The following is a 16,512-nucleotide window of genomic DNA, read 5'->3' as shown; positions in this document are numbered from 1 at the left end:
ATGCATCCACCACGAGATAATAGCATGTATCGTCCTCATACTTGGTGGCTATGTCCAAAACAGTCCTCATACCTTGGAAGTGTTTCAATATGATCCTTGTACTTAAAAATACGTTGTGTATATGGTCCTCAAACTTGGAAGGGCAGTCCTGAGCTTCATCGCCATGTACGCATCGTGTATAGCGCAACCTGCCAGCTGAGTCAAGTCTCTCTCCATCCTTGTGGTCGTGCTCTATCCGGTGGTCCTCAAACTTGTTGGCTAGCTTGCTCGTGCTCTATCCGGTGGTCGCAGGTTTGAAACCTCCATGCTATAGTAACATTTTTATTTCTTTTCAGCCACCCACTGACAAGTGGGCCCCGCTCAGACGGAGAGAGAGTTGTTCTTGCTATACACGATATGTACATGGCGATGAAGCTCGGGACTGCTCTCCCAAGTTTGAGGATTGTATACACAACATATTTTCAAGTATGAGGATCGTACTGAAGCACTTCCAGAGTATGAGGACCGTTTTGGACCTAGCCAGCAAATATAAGGATGATAGATGCAATTATCTCCATCCACCACCATATTAGCTTCTCTACTACAATGATCAAAAGTGATACTAGCAAACTCCAATGTCAAAAGGGAACATTCAACTATTATAGGCACATCCGTTCCCATATGTGTGTTTGGATCAAAGATGGCCTCCAGTCCGTTGATACTATTAGACTCGATTGCCAGCTTCGCGCATCCCAGGTTTGCTGCTAAGTTTAGCCCACACAAGATAGCTGCCACAATATTGTTGATTCTACACTGGCCACATGGGGTATCAAATGAGTTATTGCACGCAGGAACTTGCCACGATCATCACGCTTAATAACACCGCTAGCACCTGTGAAGTTATCTGCATAAAATGATGCATCAACATTTATTTTTAGAACTCCCGTTTCTGGCTTTTTCCATACGTGACCCCTCTTGCATGTAGGCTGGTTTAGAATGTTAGCTCAAAAGAAAATTGTGGCTAGTACCCGGATCGACATTGCAGGAGTACATGTTTATGAAACCAAGGAACATAAAGAAACAGAGGAATGGACAAGAAAGTGGGTGCAAAATATAGAATTGAAAAAAATAGAGGAAAGATCCTTGTATAGCACGGGATCCATTATAAAAATTGTATGTTTGCTATGTTGTGACTCTCGTTCCATGATGGCTTTATTAATTTAAAGTCCGGTCTCGACCTTTTCTCTAAAAAAAGACCTCTTCGGAGTTCGGAACACATGTTTCTTTCGGCATAATAACTTTATTCATCGAATAATGGCCAGATCGTTTACATAATGATGAAGAATAAAGTCAGGGATGTTTGTCTCCCACACTTCAGACTTGCTAATACTAATGCAATGATTAGCTAATGCATCCACCATGAGATAATAGCATGTATCGTCCTCATACTTGGTGGCTATGTCCAAAACAGTCCTCATACCTTGGAAGTGTTTCAATATGATCCTCGTACTTAAAAATACGTTGTGTATATGGTCCTCAAACTTGGAAGGGCAGTCCTGAGCTTCATCGCCATGTACGCATCGTGTATAGCGCAACCTGCCAGCTGAGTCAAGTCTCTCTCCATCCTTGTGGTCGTGCTCTATCCGGTGGTCCTCAAACTTGTTGGCTAGCTTGCTCGTGCTCTATCCGGTGGTCGCAGGTTTGAAACCTCCATGCTATAGTAACATTTTTATTTCTTTTCAGCCACCCACTGACAAGTGGGCCCCGCTCAGACGGAGAGAGAGTTGTTCTTGCTATACACGATATGTACATGGCGATGAAGCTCGGGACTGCTCTCCCAAGTTTGAGGATTGTATACACAACATATTTTCAAGTATGAGGATCGTACTGAAGCACTTCCAGAGTATGAGGACCGTTTTGGACCTAGCCAGCAAATATAAGGATGATAGATGCAATTATCTCCATCCACCACCATATTAGCTTCTCTACTACAATGATCAAAAGTGATACTAGCAAACTCCAATGTCAAAAGGGAACATTCAACTATTATAGGCACATCCGTTCCCATATGTGTGTTTGGATCAAAGATGGCCTCCAGTCCGTTGATACTATTAGACTCGATTGCCAGCTTCGCGCATCCCAGGTTTGCTGCTAAGTTTAGCCCACACAAGATAGCTGCCACAATATTGTTGATTCTACACTGGCCACATGGGGTATCAAATGAGTTATTGCACGCAGGAACTTGCCACGATCATCACGCTTAATAACACCGCTAGCACCTGTGAAGTTATCTGCATAAAATGATGCATCAACATTTATTTTTAGAACTCCCGTTTCTGGCTTTTTCCATACGTGACCCCTCTTGCATGTAGGCTGGTTTAGAATGTTAGCTCAAAAGAAAATTGTGGCTAGTACCCGGATCGACATTGCAGGAGTACATGTTTATGAAACCAAGGAACATAAAGAAACAGAGGAATGGACAAGAAAGTGGGTGCAAAATATAGAATTGAAAAAAATAGAGGAAAGATCCTTGTATAGCACGGGATCCATTATAAAAATTGTATGTTTGCTATGTTTAGAGAATAGGAGAAGGGAGACCTAGATTTATTTAGATTGAACTTATCCTTACTCACCCTTGTTTCCAAGGAGTCTGATGCAGTTCAAATGGAGAAGTTTAGGCCTTTGGCTATGATTAATTGTAGTTTTAAAATTTTCTCTAAATGCACTACTAGTAGTTTTGATGCTATTTCCAATGATCTCATTGCTCCAAACCAAACTGCCTTTATAAAAGCCAGATTTATTGTTGAAAGCATGGTAGCTGCTCATGGAATTATTCACTTTGTAGCAACTAAAAATTTGTCTGGTTTTATGTTTAAACTTGATTATGACTCTATGAGAAACCTTATGATATGATTAACATGGAGTTTTTGTTCGATATGCCTGTGTGGATGAATACAATTGAATCCCTTTTGGATAATGCAGGATAAATGACATCAACGGACACACCCGCCGGTTATGGCCGTTACCCCTGGCGGGATCGAAACTGGCCCCATAGATCAATACTAGTCTTTCCTGCGCATTTTGTCCTCACTCGTGTGCACCCGGGACCAACTTCCCGGTCGGTCACCCATCCTAGAATTACTCCAAGCCAAGCACGCTTAACTTAGGAGTTCTTTTCGAATGGGCTCCCAGAAAAGAAGGAATTCCTTATTGATATGAGTAGTCTATCATTCCTATTAAGCCAGGCTATCACATAAGGCCTCTAATAACAATCTTATTGAAGGCCTTTTTCCATCATCTAATCCTGTTGTTGTCAGTATGCAATATGCAGATGACCTCCTTTTTCTAGATCATAGTTTACAGCATGCTAAAAACCTTAAATGGCTTCTGTCTTTCTTTGAGAAAATATCAGGCACGAGGATTAATTTCCACAAATGTGAGTTAGTTCCTATTAATATTGAGAGAGATAGTGCTTAGGTTTTTGCTTAGTCTCTGGGTTGTAAACTTAGCTCCTTTCCTATCAAATATCTTGGAGCTCCACTTCATCACTGTAAGCTTAGGAAGGAGGACCTCCAACCAGTCATTCATAAGATAATCAAAAAAGGGGCTAGATGGAGGGTTAGACTCCTTTCTTTTGGCAAAAGGCTGATTTTAGTTCAAACTTGTATAGCTGATATCCCCTCCTACCTTATGGGGATTATTAAGTTTCCTAAATGGGCTATTACCCTGATTAATTCCCAATTAGCCCTTTTTTCTGGGATGATTATGAGGGCCACCATAAGTATCATCTAGCCTCTTGGGGGTCTTTGGCTCTTAACAAAGAATATGGCGGCCTGAGGATCACTAATATTGCTGATTTTAATCTTTGCTTGCTTGCCTCTCTTGGGTTAAGAGATATCATCTAGATACTCGGAAAATTTGGAGACAAATTAATGCCAAATATATAACCCATAACCCTAACATTTTTGCTTGCTTTGTTGTTGGTGCCTCCCCTCTTTTGGAAGGGAGTTTTGTGGGCTACCAATGCCTCTAAGTTTGGCTATTTCTGGAAAACTTGGAATGGCAAGATGGTTATATTTTAGGAAGATCACTGGTGTGGATCCCCCAACCTAGCCACTCAGTATTGGGGGATTTACTCTATTGCTATTGACCAAAGTCTTAGTCAGTAAGGTCTCTGAGATGGAGTTAATCTTAAGATCAAATTTAGGAGATGTTTCTCCCTAGATATACCTCAGTCCTGGAATGACCTCTTTAATGACACTTAATACCTTAAATTTGATGATACCTCTGATTCCCTTGTTTGGAATTATGATCCTAAAGGGATTTATATTGTTAAATCATTTTATAAGATTGTCAATTTTAGGGGTTTTCCTCAATGGTAATTGCCTTGTTGTTTAGAAGGTGAAGATCCCCCCTAGGGTTCAGATCTTTCTCTAGTTGCTTGCTAATAACAAACTGCTTACTAGAGATAATTTGCACAAAAGTCAAAATGTTCCTGATTTGACTTGTCCTTTTGTTTTGAACTTGAGACTAGGCAAGTGGGCATCATTTGTTTTTTGATTGTGTTGTTTCTAATGAACCGCAGAGAGTTGTTGTTGAGCTGGCTACTAGTATTGGCATTACTAATATAATGTATTTACTTCAATTTCAGAATAATAACTCTAATACTGCTACTAAAATAGTTCTGACAACAATCCTTTGGGCTCTCTAGAAAATTAGAAATGACATGTGTTTCAACCATGTGCTCTGGTCTGGTGTGCAGGTGATTTTGAGGAAAACCGCCGACATGCTTTCCTTATGGGAGGTGCTATGCTCAGAACCCGTCAAGGAAAAACTGAGGGAAATGCTTACAAGACTGGAGAAAATTGTGCAAGAACCCCCCCCCCCCCTTCTACTGTGGCTGGATCCAGGTTAGAGCTAGTGTGCTGCTCCCTCTCCCTAGGAGGTGGAATGATGCATGTATGATGTCGTGGATGCGCCTTCATCTTCGGCCTTCTTTTGTCGCTAGATGCCTACGTGTGCTGCTACTTTGATGTCGAGAGGCTGGGGTGTGTTATGTTGTCTTTATCTTTGGTGTAAACCTTAGTTCTACTTAGAATTTTTTTTTCTTCTGCCGAGGCAACATGTTTGCTGCCTCTGCAGCCTTGCACTATTCTTTTTAGTTTCTCCCTTGTATCATACTACGTGGTTTTGCTGTTATGCAATGGGACCTGGGCTGGAGCCCTTTTCCTCTAAAAAATAGAGGAAAGATATATGAGGTAGTGTTCAGGACAAAGGTAGAAAGCATGCATGGAAACATCCAGAGTTCTACGGGTATGGACAAACGTAGAGGCCCATTAGGCCATACCTGTAGAACTCTGAATGTTTTCATGTATGCTTTCTACCTTTGTTCCGAACACCACCTCATACATCTTTCCTCTATTTTTCCAACCCTATGTTTTGCATCCAATTTCCCGTCCCGTTCCTCTTTTTCTCTATGTTCCTTGGTTTTTGTAGACATGTGCTCCAAACAGGCCTAGAGTATTTTATTTGGCTAGACATTGTTCATACTACCTGTGTCATGCACCAAGAAGATCAGAGATAATATGCACCATATTTTTGAATTTCTTTTGGTCATGCAACAACAATATCAGGCATGTTTGGTCATACAACAACAACAACATGCATTAGATCACTCTCATGTTTCAGCCTTGGAAAAATTCAGCAACAACAAGATAACTTGATCGTAACTTGTAGTATACATGTTCACAAAATACATCATATGGTCACTGGTATATCTTGGGAATAAGATCAAATGTTTGGGTCATACACACCAACAAGATCAACCATAATATAGAACCTCTCTTCAGACTACTTGGGTAAACTAGACTACGCCCAACTAAAAACTACTCCCTCTGTCCCATAATAAGACGCTTTTTGACACAAAGCGTCCTACATTATGTGATGGAGGGAGTAGCTAAATAAAGGTACTAATCTGGAGCAAGCTAGGATATTTTACTTGATCAATACAACAAGAAACAGCCTCCACCCAAGCTCTATGTTTGTAAACATAAGGAGTTGGATCAGAACTTCTAAACAGGGAATTTGAAACTATCCAACGGAGAAGGAGAGCACAAAAAACTTGAACTGGGTGTCGGTTGTCCGCCAGAGTGACCCCCATTGCTCGCCAACAAAGCGACCGAGGGCTACAATCCTCGGAGAGCGGCGGGGAAGCGGGGAGAGTGACAAGGCAGCTGCACGTCCCTCGCATGCACTCTCCTCCTTCTCAGTAGCGCTGGTTCGTCTCATCCAACACTATGGGCATCGCCTGATTGTCTGGCGCCGACATCGCCATGACCATCGTCGCCGCGTCCTCCTTCAGACCCGGCGGGTTCAGAGCGCAAGACCTGTACGCGGGGCAACGCGCTCTCTGAACTGAATCCCCTCTCCCATGCCTCCAACATCGCCCAATAGATAAACCCGACCGACAACGCTGCTTCTCCGATCATTCAGATCCTCTCCTCCTTCGTGGCCGCCATAGCAATCCCCACAGATTCCTCATAGAGCATCTCCAAGTTCGAAAAGCGGCTACAGATCTCACGAAGCCTGGTCGGCTTCTCTGCATCGTCATCTGCCACCTGCGGCAGCATCTCCGCCGACGTTGCTGTGATTTCCATCGTCGCTAGGGTTTGGGGTTTGTTCAAGCTTGAGAGGAAGACAATGGGGATTTGGGGGAAACATTTTGACCTTTTCATGGCCATACAGACGAGGATTGGCACACGGCGGGATTAATGAGATTTTGAGGGACCATTTTGAAAGAAAAAAAACTGGACACGTGGCAGCTGCAGAGAGGCCTACGCAGGACCGTATGTATTACGTATTGCTGTATTTTTTAGGACTGTACTGAAGCATTTTTTTAAGCCCCGAGGCTGTTGTGTTACGCGCTGATGTACCAATATGAAATTTACTCCTACTATATGCTACAAATGCAGTAATGTATCCCCAGACTGTCCTTGCTAGATCGATCACTCTTCCAACGAAAAAGAGTAAATTACAGGGGAAATCATCTGCTTCCAATGCTTCTGTCTTCTCGGATCGGATAGTACTACGCATGGCGCAAAACACATGAGCAGCCCGTCGGATTGGCTGGGTTGGCTTGATTGGACTGCCTGGTGCACACGACGGAGTCTGCCACGCCACGCCACGCATGTGTCACCGAGCGTGCGCGGCGAGGGCTGTGGCGGCCGGCGACGGCACGGGCCAGTCGCGGCACACGGGGCAGGTGGCGCTCACGCGCAGCCGAGCTGCTGTACACTGCGGCACAATGGACGGCACGGCAGCGCAAGCAGGGTGGTGGCGGCTTCAACGACCACGACGACGACGGCACGGCGAGCATGGCATCTGGTGGTGGCAGGAAGAGGCGAGGCCGCTGCTACAACTGCGGGCAGCGCGGCCATTTCAAGCCGAACTGCACAAGGCCGAGGAAGGCGGCGGCAGAGCGGGCTCTTCTGGCGGACGTCGGCGTCGAGGACGCCGGCCTCCTCTAGACCGTGGCTTAGGGGGTGACTGTTAGCAAATAAGCCACGACGGGGCACTTGTCTGACCATAGTCTGGGTTGTGTCTGACTAGTGTATGGCTTGGCCATGGTCTGGGCATAGTCCGACTGGTGTCTAGGGTTAGTCTGACTTGTGTCTAGGCTTAGTCCAGCTAGTGTACGGGTGCGTGCGTGTGCGGTGAGCGTGCTGGACGCGAATCCGTGGCCGCGCCCAGTCTATGGCAAGTGTGCGTGCGTGCGTGAGTCTGTTGGCGAGAGTAGCGGGAGGTTGCGTGGCGATCGGGTGCAGCCGGCTGCGTAGGACGCGTTTGTGCGCGTCGTGGGCGCGCCGGGCTTGCGGATCATGGGCGTGGGAGAGTGGAGCGCGGCGTCGTGCGTGCGCGCACGCGTATAAGTCTCCCTCCTGTGTACTGGTTCAGCTGTGGATTGAGTTCGTGCTCAAGAGAAAATACGCCGTTCGTGCGGCGGTGGTGTTCGTGCACCGACAAAAACTGTGTCTCTTCTTCCTCCTTCCTCCTCGTTTCTTCTTTGGTGCGTGCCAAGGAGAGAAGTCCAGAAGGAGAGGTAGACGAGAGGGCTAGCTAGGGAAAGGAGCCACACCAACAATTGGCATCAGAGCTTCGGTTCGAGAGGTCGCCGGCGGCCATGGCGCTTGTTCCGCACGGCGGTGGTGGTGGCAGTTTCTCGCTGCTGGTCCCGCCATTGACGACGACGAACTACATCTCCTGGGCGATCAAGGTAGAGGCGCTCCTTGATGCCCAGGGGCTGTGGTGTGCGGTGGCTCCGGCGGATGGCACGACGGTGGACGCCGGCAAGAGCAAGACGGCGAGGGCATTGCTGCTCGGAGCGCTGTCGGAGGAGGTGCTGCTGCCGGTGTCGATGACGACCACCGCGAAGGAGGTATGGGACTCCCTCAAGGTGCGCTTCGCCGGTGCCGATCGGGTGCGGGCGGCCCGGCTCGCGTCGCTCCGCGGCGAGTTTGATCGGCTGCGGATGGCGGACGGCGAGGACTTGGACAGCTTCGCTGGGAAGCTCGGCGCCATGACGGCACGATACGCAGGCCTGGGGAGGTGCTCGACGACGCCGCACTTGTGAAGAAGCTGCTGGACTCGGTCCCTGACCGCTTGTACCCCATCGTCGCCGGAATAGAGCAATTCTGCGACGTGGATGACATGGCGTTCGAGGAGGCCTTGGGGCGGCTCAAGACGTTCGACGAACGAACCCGGCGTCGCGGGCAGGACGGCGGCAGGCGCGACGGCGAGGAGCTGCTGTACACTACGGCACAATGGGCGGCACGGCAGCGCAAGCAGGGTGGTGGCGGCTTCAACGACCACGACGACGACGGCACGGCGAGCATGGCATCTGGTGGTGGCGGGAAGAGGCGAGGCCGCTGCTACAACTGCGGGCAGCGCGGCCATTTCAAGCGGGACTGCACAAGGCCGAGGAAGGCGGCGGCAGAGCGGGCTCTTCTGGCGGACGTCGGCGTCGAGGACGCCGGCCTCCTCTAGGCCGTGGCTTAGGGGGTGACTGTTAGCAAATAAGCCACGGCGGGGCACTTGTCTCATAGTCTGGGTTGTGTCCGACTAGTGTATGGCTTGGCCATGGTCTGGGCATAGTCCGACTGGTGTCTAGGGTTAGTCTGACTTGTGTCTAGGCTTAGTCCAGTTAGTGTACGGGTGCGTGCGTGTGCGGTGAGCGTGCTGGACGCGAGTCCGTGGCCGCGCCCAGTCTATGGCAAGTGTGCGTGCGTGCGTGAGTCTGTTGGCGAGAGTAGCGGGAGGTTGCGTGGCGATCGGGTGCAGCCGGCTGCGTAGGACGCGTTTGTGCGCGTCGTGGGCGCGCCGGGCTTGCGGATCATGGGCGTGGGAGAGTGGAGCGCGGCGTCGTGCGTGCGCGCACGCGTATAAGTCTCCCTCCTGTGTACTGGTTCAGCTGTGGATTGAGTTCGTGCTCAAGAGAAAATACGCCGTTCGTGCGGCGGTGGTGTTCGTGCACCGACAAAAACTGTGTCTCTTCTTCCTCCTTCCTCCTCGTTTCTTCTTTGGTGCGTGCCAAGGAGAGAAGTCCAGAAGGAGAGGTAGACGAGAGGGCTAGCTAGGGAAAGGAGCCACACCAACAATTGGCATCAGAGCTTCGGTTCGAGAGGTCGCCGGCGGCCATGGCGCTTGTTCCGCACGGCGGTGGTGGTGGCAGTTTCTCGCTGCCGGTCCCGCCATTGACGACGACGAACTACATCTCCTGGGCGATCAAGGTAGAGGCGCTCCTTGATGCCCAGGGGCTGTGGTGTGCGGTGGCTCCGGCGGATGGCACGACGGTGGACGCCGGCAAGAGCAAGACGGCGAGGGCATTGCTGCTCGGAGCGCTGTCGGAGGAGGTGCTGCTGCCGGTGTCGATGACGACCACCGCGAAGGAGGTATGGGACTCCCTCAAGGTGCGCTTCGCCGGTGCCGATCGGGTGCGGGCGGCCCGGCTCGCGTCGCTCCGCGGCGAGTTTGATCGGCTGCGGATGGCGGACGGCGAGGACTTGGACAGCTTCGCTGGGAAGCTCGGCGCCATGACGGCACGATACGCAGGCCTGGGGAGGTGCTCGACGACGCCGCACTTGTGAAGAAGCTGCTGGACTCGGTCCCTGACCGCTTGTACCCCATCGTCGCCGGAATAGAGCAATTCTGCGACGTGGATGACATGGCGTTCGAGGAGGCCTTGGGGCGGCTCAAGACGTTCGACGAACGAACCCGGCGTCGCGGGCAGGACGGCGGCAGGTGCGACGGCGAGGAGCTGCTGTACACTACGGCACAATGGGCGGCACGGCAGCGCAAGCAGGGTGGTGGCGGCTTCAACGACCACGACGACGACGGCACGGCGAGCATGGCATCTGGTGGTGGCGGGAAGAGGCGAGGCCGCTGCTACAACTGCGGGCAGCGCGGCCATTTCAAGCGGGACTGCACAAGGCCGAGGAAGGCGGCGGCAGAGCGGGCTCTTCTGGCGGACGTCGGCGTCGAGGACGCCGGCCACCTCTAGGCCGTGGCTTAGGGGGTGACTGTTAGCAAATAAGCCACGGCGGGGCACTTGTCTCATAGTCTGGGTTGTGTCCGACTAGTGTATGGCTTGGCCATGGTCTGGGCATAGTCCGACTGGTGTCTAGGGTTAGTCTGACTTGTGTCTAGGCTTAGTCCAGCTAGTGTAAGGGTGCGTGCGTGTGCGGTGAGCGTGCTGGACGCGAGTCCGTGGCCGCGCCCAGTCCATGGCAAGTGTGCGTGCGTGCGTGAGTCTGTTGGCGAGAGTAGCGGGAGGATGCGTGGCGATCGGATGCAGCCGGCTACGTAGGACGCGTTTGTGCACGTCGTGGGCGCGCCGGGCTTGCGGATCGTGGGCGTGGGAGAGTGGAGCGCGGCGTTGTGCGTGCACGCACGCGTATAAGTCTCCCTCCTGTGTACTGGTTCAGCTGTGGATTGAATTCGTGCTCAAGAGAAAATACGCCGACAAAACTGTGTCTCTTCCTCCTCCTTCCTCCTCGTTTCTTCTTTGGTGCGTGCCAAGGAGAGAAGTCCAGAAGGAGAGGTAGACGATAGGGCTAGCTAGGGCAAGGAGCCACACCAACACGGCGCACCCCGCGTGGAAGCAGTGCGCGCACCGGGACCCGCGCCGGAGCGCCGCAACGCCATCGAACTCCCCGAGGCAGATGGCGCACGGCCCGTCTGCCACCGTCGCGCCCGATTTGCCGTCACGCGAGCCAGCGCGCAGGAAGAACTTGGGGTAGAGCACGTCGATGGTGGGGCCGTCGAGGCCCGCCTGCACTACGACGGCGGCGGACTGGTGATGGCGGGTGCCGGCGTCGACCAGTCGATGAAGCGACCCGGCGGCGCGGGCCTTGGCGCGTAAGCAGATGTAGGAGGCGAGCATGACGGTGGAGACGAGCACGAGGACGCCGACGGCGATGGCGACGCCGTAGCCGAGCTGGCCCTGCGCGCTGCCCGCCGCTCCGGTCACCGGCGCGTGCGCGGGCGTTGCCGCGGTGGGGACGGAGGCGCGCAGCATGTGTGCGCGCATTTTGGTGCAGTGGCGAAGATTTGAGCTGGGAGTGGGTATAGCAGAGAATGGAGGAGAGTGTGCTCGCGCGCGTCGGGAAGAAGCTCCCGGTCGCTCATGGCGGGGTTCGAGATACGAGAGGAGGAGACACGGCTGGCTTTGCGTAGATCGCTGTGTACACAGTACACGCATGCCAGACTTGATTTGAGCGCCGTGAACCACGTGGTGTGGTTTTAGAACCCTATGCGTACAATACGTCGCCATTGCCGACTTGCTCGATCGAACTCCCGCCCTTGCCGAATCACACAGGAAGCTGGGATGACGATGGGCCGGTGCCGCGTAGCGTGCGGCGGGCTGCTCTGTTCCAGGCTTGGGTTAAAGGTTTCCTTCATCGGGAAGGTTGAACGTACGTCTGACGCTCAATTTAGCCACAAGATGAGATTTGGCGAGTTGCCGAAGTTCGGTATGAAAGCGACTTTAGAGCATTTACAACCACATATAACGACTTTGAGTTGCCAAATGAACGCGGATGCGGCCGAACGCGTTCACGGATAGCGGTTGGCCTCCACCTCCGTCTCCGACTGGATGGAGTCGAGGATGGCCTGCTGCTCTATTGCCTCCTCCGCTTGGGCCATCTCGAACTCTGCCAGCGCGTTGGCCAAGGCGAAGCCCACAACCGGATCAGCCTAACCTTCTGCCTCTTCCACCTCCTTCAGCTTTGTGTCCTCCATGATCACGTCCTGGTGCTGCTCCTCCTCCTCCTTCTCCTCGGACTTCGGCGAATCCGCAGGCAGGCCGGCTGCGATCCGAGGTTCGCGCCTGGCCCGGATCTCCTCCAGCAATTGCAACCGCTACTCTAGAGTGAGCACGGTGTAGGTGGTGATCCTCTGAGCGAGCCATGGCTAGCGTCTGACGGTGATCGGATTAGAAGGATGCGACGTGGAGGGGAGGAAAAGTGTAGAAATGGGGACGGGCTAGGGTTGGGCTGCCACTGCCCGGCTTAAATGGCCGGACTTGGTCCCTCGGGTTGTGTGTGGGGTGGCATCGCACCGCAACAAGCATGCGTCCTCACCAACAATTGGAGCAGACGCCTGCCCGGTCAATAGGTTCCCGTGTGCTTTCGCCCGGGCGTCCCCATATCCGCCCCACATATGGGCTGGATATGGGGGTTGCCGGTCAGCCCGAGCGTTTGGGTCGGGTTTGCCCAATCCGTTTGGGTGACAAAATCTTGATCGGGTAGTGACCGGGCAGGCCACCCGGGCGTTTGCAACGGATATGGGACGTCCAGATGTAGATGCTCTAACTCCTTCGTGTTCGCTCGCGGGAGCCAGCGATCCCCACACGCAGAGCGCTTCGTCCCAGATAGTCAACCACTTTTGTCGGGAGGGCCTGCCTGGAGAAGGACCCACCAGATGAGTCGTGGGAGATGTGCACAATTGACTCTCTTCCTTTTTTTCTGCTTACTCCCTCACTTAATCACACACACTCCTCCCTGATTTTCTCGAGATAGTATTTTGCCCCACTTTATAAATATAAAGCCACCATCACATCTATACAAGAGGTTCAGATACAGTAGAGTAAAATAGACGTTAGGACATCAGCACAAACACGCCTGCATAAAACAAACATGATGAAATACCACCAAGTGGTTGTAGTCTGGGGGGGGGGGGGAGGCTACTATGAGGCAAGTCGGCGCGCAGTAGAAGTCATAGCATCCATCATAAGGCCCAAGTGATTACGATCTCCTTGTCTAGATTGCGGGTGTCGGTGCTACAAAAATACAAGAAACTTGAAGATTAAATCAGAGGGCCGCTTAAGAAAGACCCGCTCAATCACATCTTATTTTGCGTTGTCCACAAAGTTCATGATAACGCCGCAAACACCAGTCAGAAGAGGCGTTTTCTCCTTCCACAAAGTCCACATAACTCTTGCCACCATGCAGAAGAAGAGGATGTTGGTCCCCGACTCCGGGGCACCACAAAGAGGGCACAACCCATTCCCGAGGCTGTGTTTCTTAATCACCTCTATCCAGATGGGAGGCGATCCTGCAGAACTGTCGAATAAAAAAATTGATCTTTAAGGGTCGGGGCACTTTCTAGTGTGGCGAGGCCCAAGCAATAACCGGCCGTCAACAGAGGGCATGATATGTCGAGCTGACAAAGAAGACACTCGAAGGGTCAGACGACAAGAGACAGTGTCCAGATAATCCGCAAGCACCGGAAGGAGGGCAACCCACAAACTAGCCCACTCTATGGTGTCGGCCTGCCCAACTGACCGTCAGAATAAGATGTTCCAATGACCATTGCGGGAAGCCGTGGAGACCAACACCGTCGGATCCGAACAGATGGCAAACAAGTTTGAAAACCCCGTACATAACAGGGCTCCCTCTACCCACAGGTCAGGCCGAAAAAGGGTTCACCCTCCATTGCCAATGGAGGACAGCCCAGGCGGATCTCCTACTTGATCGACTGGATTGATCTCCAAAACTACGATCCCTCCATACAAGAATATGCAAGTAGTGACTAAGCCCTCGAATGATCAACCATAACCCCTTCCCCTCGGATGATCCCATACCCAGCGCAGCATAAGGGCCACGTTCATGTGTCGTGACGCCAAGATGCCTATCCCTCCAAGATCCTTTGGCATGCATATGTCATCCCACTTTCCATATGGTATTTTTGTTGGCCATCCATCGCCTGCTAGAAGAAACGGGTGAGATCTTTATCAAACGAGCTATACACCCCTGGGAAGGATATACAACCACATCATATACATGGGGAGACTAGAGAGGTTGGAGTCAATCAAGATGGTCTTACTTCCTTTGGATGTAAAACGACCTCACCAAGGTTCCGCCCTAGACGCGCCGCAAAAGCGGGTTGAACTCGCTCAAGGGAACCAACGAGTCAGAAAACGGCATCCCCAAATACGCAATGGGGAAAGTGGACAACGTGCAATTCAGTTTGTCTGCTATCCACAGCTGGTCGGCCTCAGACTACCCTAAGACCACAACCTCGCTCATTTTGAAGTTGATTTTAAGACCAAACATGGCCTCAATATAGAGGAGGGGGAACTTGAGATAGATGATATCAAGATCCAAGATTGATATGCTCTTGAAAAGTCATCAATCCACGCAAACTGTCATTCATGCTTTGCTTAATATTACATGCATCTATTTCTAATATTTTCAACTTCTCGCGGTGCATGTGGAAAGTAAAAAATGATTTTATTTTTGCTAGGAAGAAGCTTTCTCTCCTCAGGTTTGTGATGTTGTTGCGGCTATCGTAGTTGCAGTACTGTTCAATGGGCTTGACCAATTAATGGTGATTCCACTATCCATTCTCAACACACAGAGGATTTAATGGAGATGGAAAGGAATAAACTCCCTGCTCAAGGGGAATAGCTCAACTCATATCTTACAATTGCATGAGCAAAAAAAATCACGAATGAAGGTTTTTGAAAAACAAAAATCCTTGGATTTGCTGGCTCAATAGGCGCTAGGAATTGGTGTTTCAATTCATTACTCTGATGACGCAAGTTTCAGCAGAATTAAGATTCAGGCAGCAGCTCATCCACTCTCACCCCCTTGCAAGCTCAAGCTTCAACCCTGTGTTTTGGTGCCAAGGTTGTCGCCATATCTAACTTAACTAGGTAACTTATCTCATGGACAATGTTTCTTTGGCTAGAGAAATTGTAAGCAGGAATGTCAATTCGATGTTGTTCGCTGGGAGATGAGACCAAATCTTGCTAATTTTTTAGTATCTCAAACCATAATGATCACTCCATATTTCATATCCCTCATTCTCTTAGTGATGATGCGCACAATTGTGCTCACGAGGCTCTCAACTACTCTACATTTGTATTTTTTTATTTGTTCCGACTCATAGTACTCTCACCGGCCTTATGGTGATAATCATGCTTTGTAGAACGCCAATTTTGATGGATATTTTGTCCGTGTTGTTGTTGCTAATGCAAATCTTAATCTCCTTTCCTTAAGATCCCAATTCCCATTTGCTCCGAAGCCACTGCTACTTCTTTTCTCTTTATACAGGCTTTCAATGGTTCAATGTGCCTCTGCAATTTGAAGGGATGTCAGAAGGGTGATTTTCCAGGGTCATAATGAAGGAAATCTGCCCTAGAGGCAATAATAAGTTGTTATTTATATTTACTTATATCATGATAAATGTTTATTATTCATAGTAGAATTGTATTAACCGGAAACTTAGTACATGTGTGAATACATAGACAAACAGAGTGTCCCTAGTATGCCTCTACTAGACTAGCTCGTTAATCAAAGATGGTTAAGTTTCCTAACCATAGACATGTGTTGTCATTTGATGAACGGGATCACATCATTAGAGAATGATGTGATGGACAAGACCCATCCGTTAGCTTAGCACTATGACCGTTTAGTTTATTGCTATTGATTTCTTCATGACTTATACATGTTCCTATGACTATGAGATTATGCAACTCCCGAATACCGGAGGAACACTTAGTGTGCTATCAAACGTCACAACGTAAATGGGTGATTATAAAGATGCTCTACATGTGTCTCCGATGGTGTTTGTTGAGTTGGCATAGATCGAGATTAGGATTTTTCACTCCGAGTATCGGAGAGGTATCTCTGGGCCCTCTCTGTAATGCTCATCACTATAAGCTTTGCAAGCAATGTGACTAATGAGTTAGTTGCGGGATGATGCATTAAGGAACGAGTAAAGAGACTTTCTGGTAACGAGATTGAACTAGGTATGGTGATACCGACGATCGAATCTCGGGCAAGTAACATACCGATGACAAAGGGAACAACGTATGTTGTTATGCGGTTTGACCGATAAAGATCTTCGTAGAGTATGTAGGAGCCAATATGAGCATCCTGGTTCCGCTATTGGTTATTGACCGGAGATGTGTCTCGGTCATGTCTACATAGTTCTCGAACCCGTAGGGTCCACACGCTTAACGTTCAATGATGA

This window comes from Triticum aestivum, chromosome 5D, assembly GCF_018294505.1.
Source record: "Triticum aestivum cultivar Chinese Spring chromosome 5D, IWGSC CS RefSeq v2.1, whole genome shotgun sequence".
NCBI classification, from domain to species: domain Eukaryota; kingdom Viridiplantae; phylum Streptophyta; class Magnoliopsida; order Poales; family Poaceae; genus Triticum; species Triticum aestivum.
Note: the sequence above shows the minus strand (reverse complement) of the source record.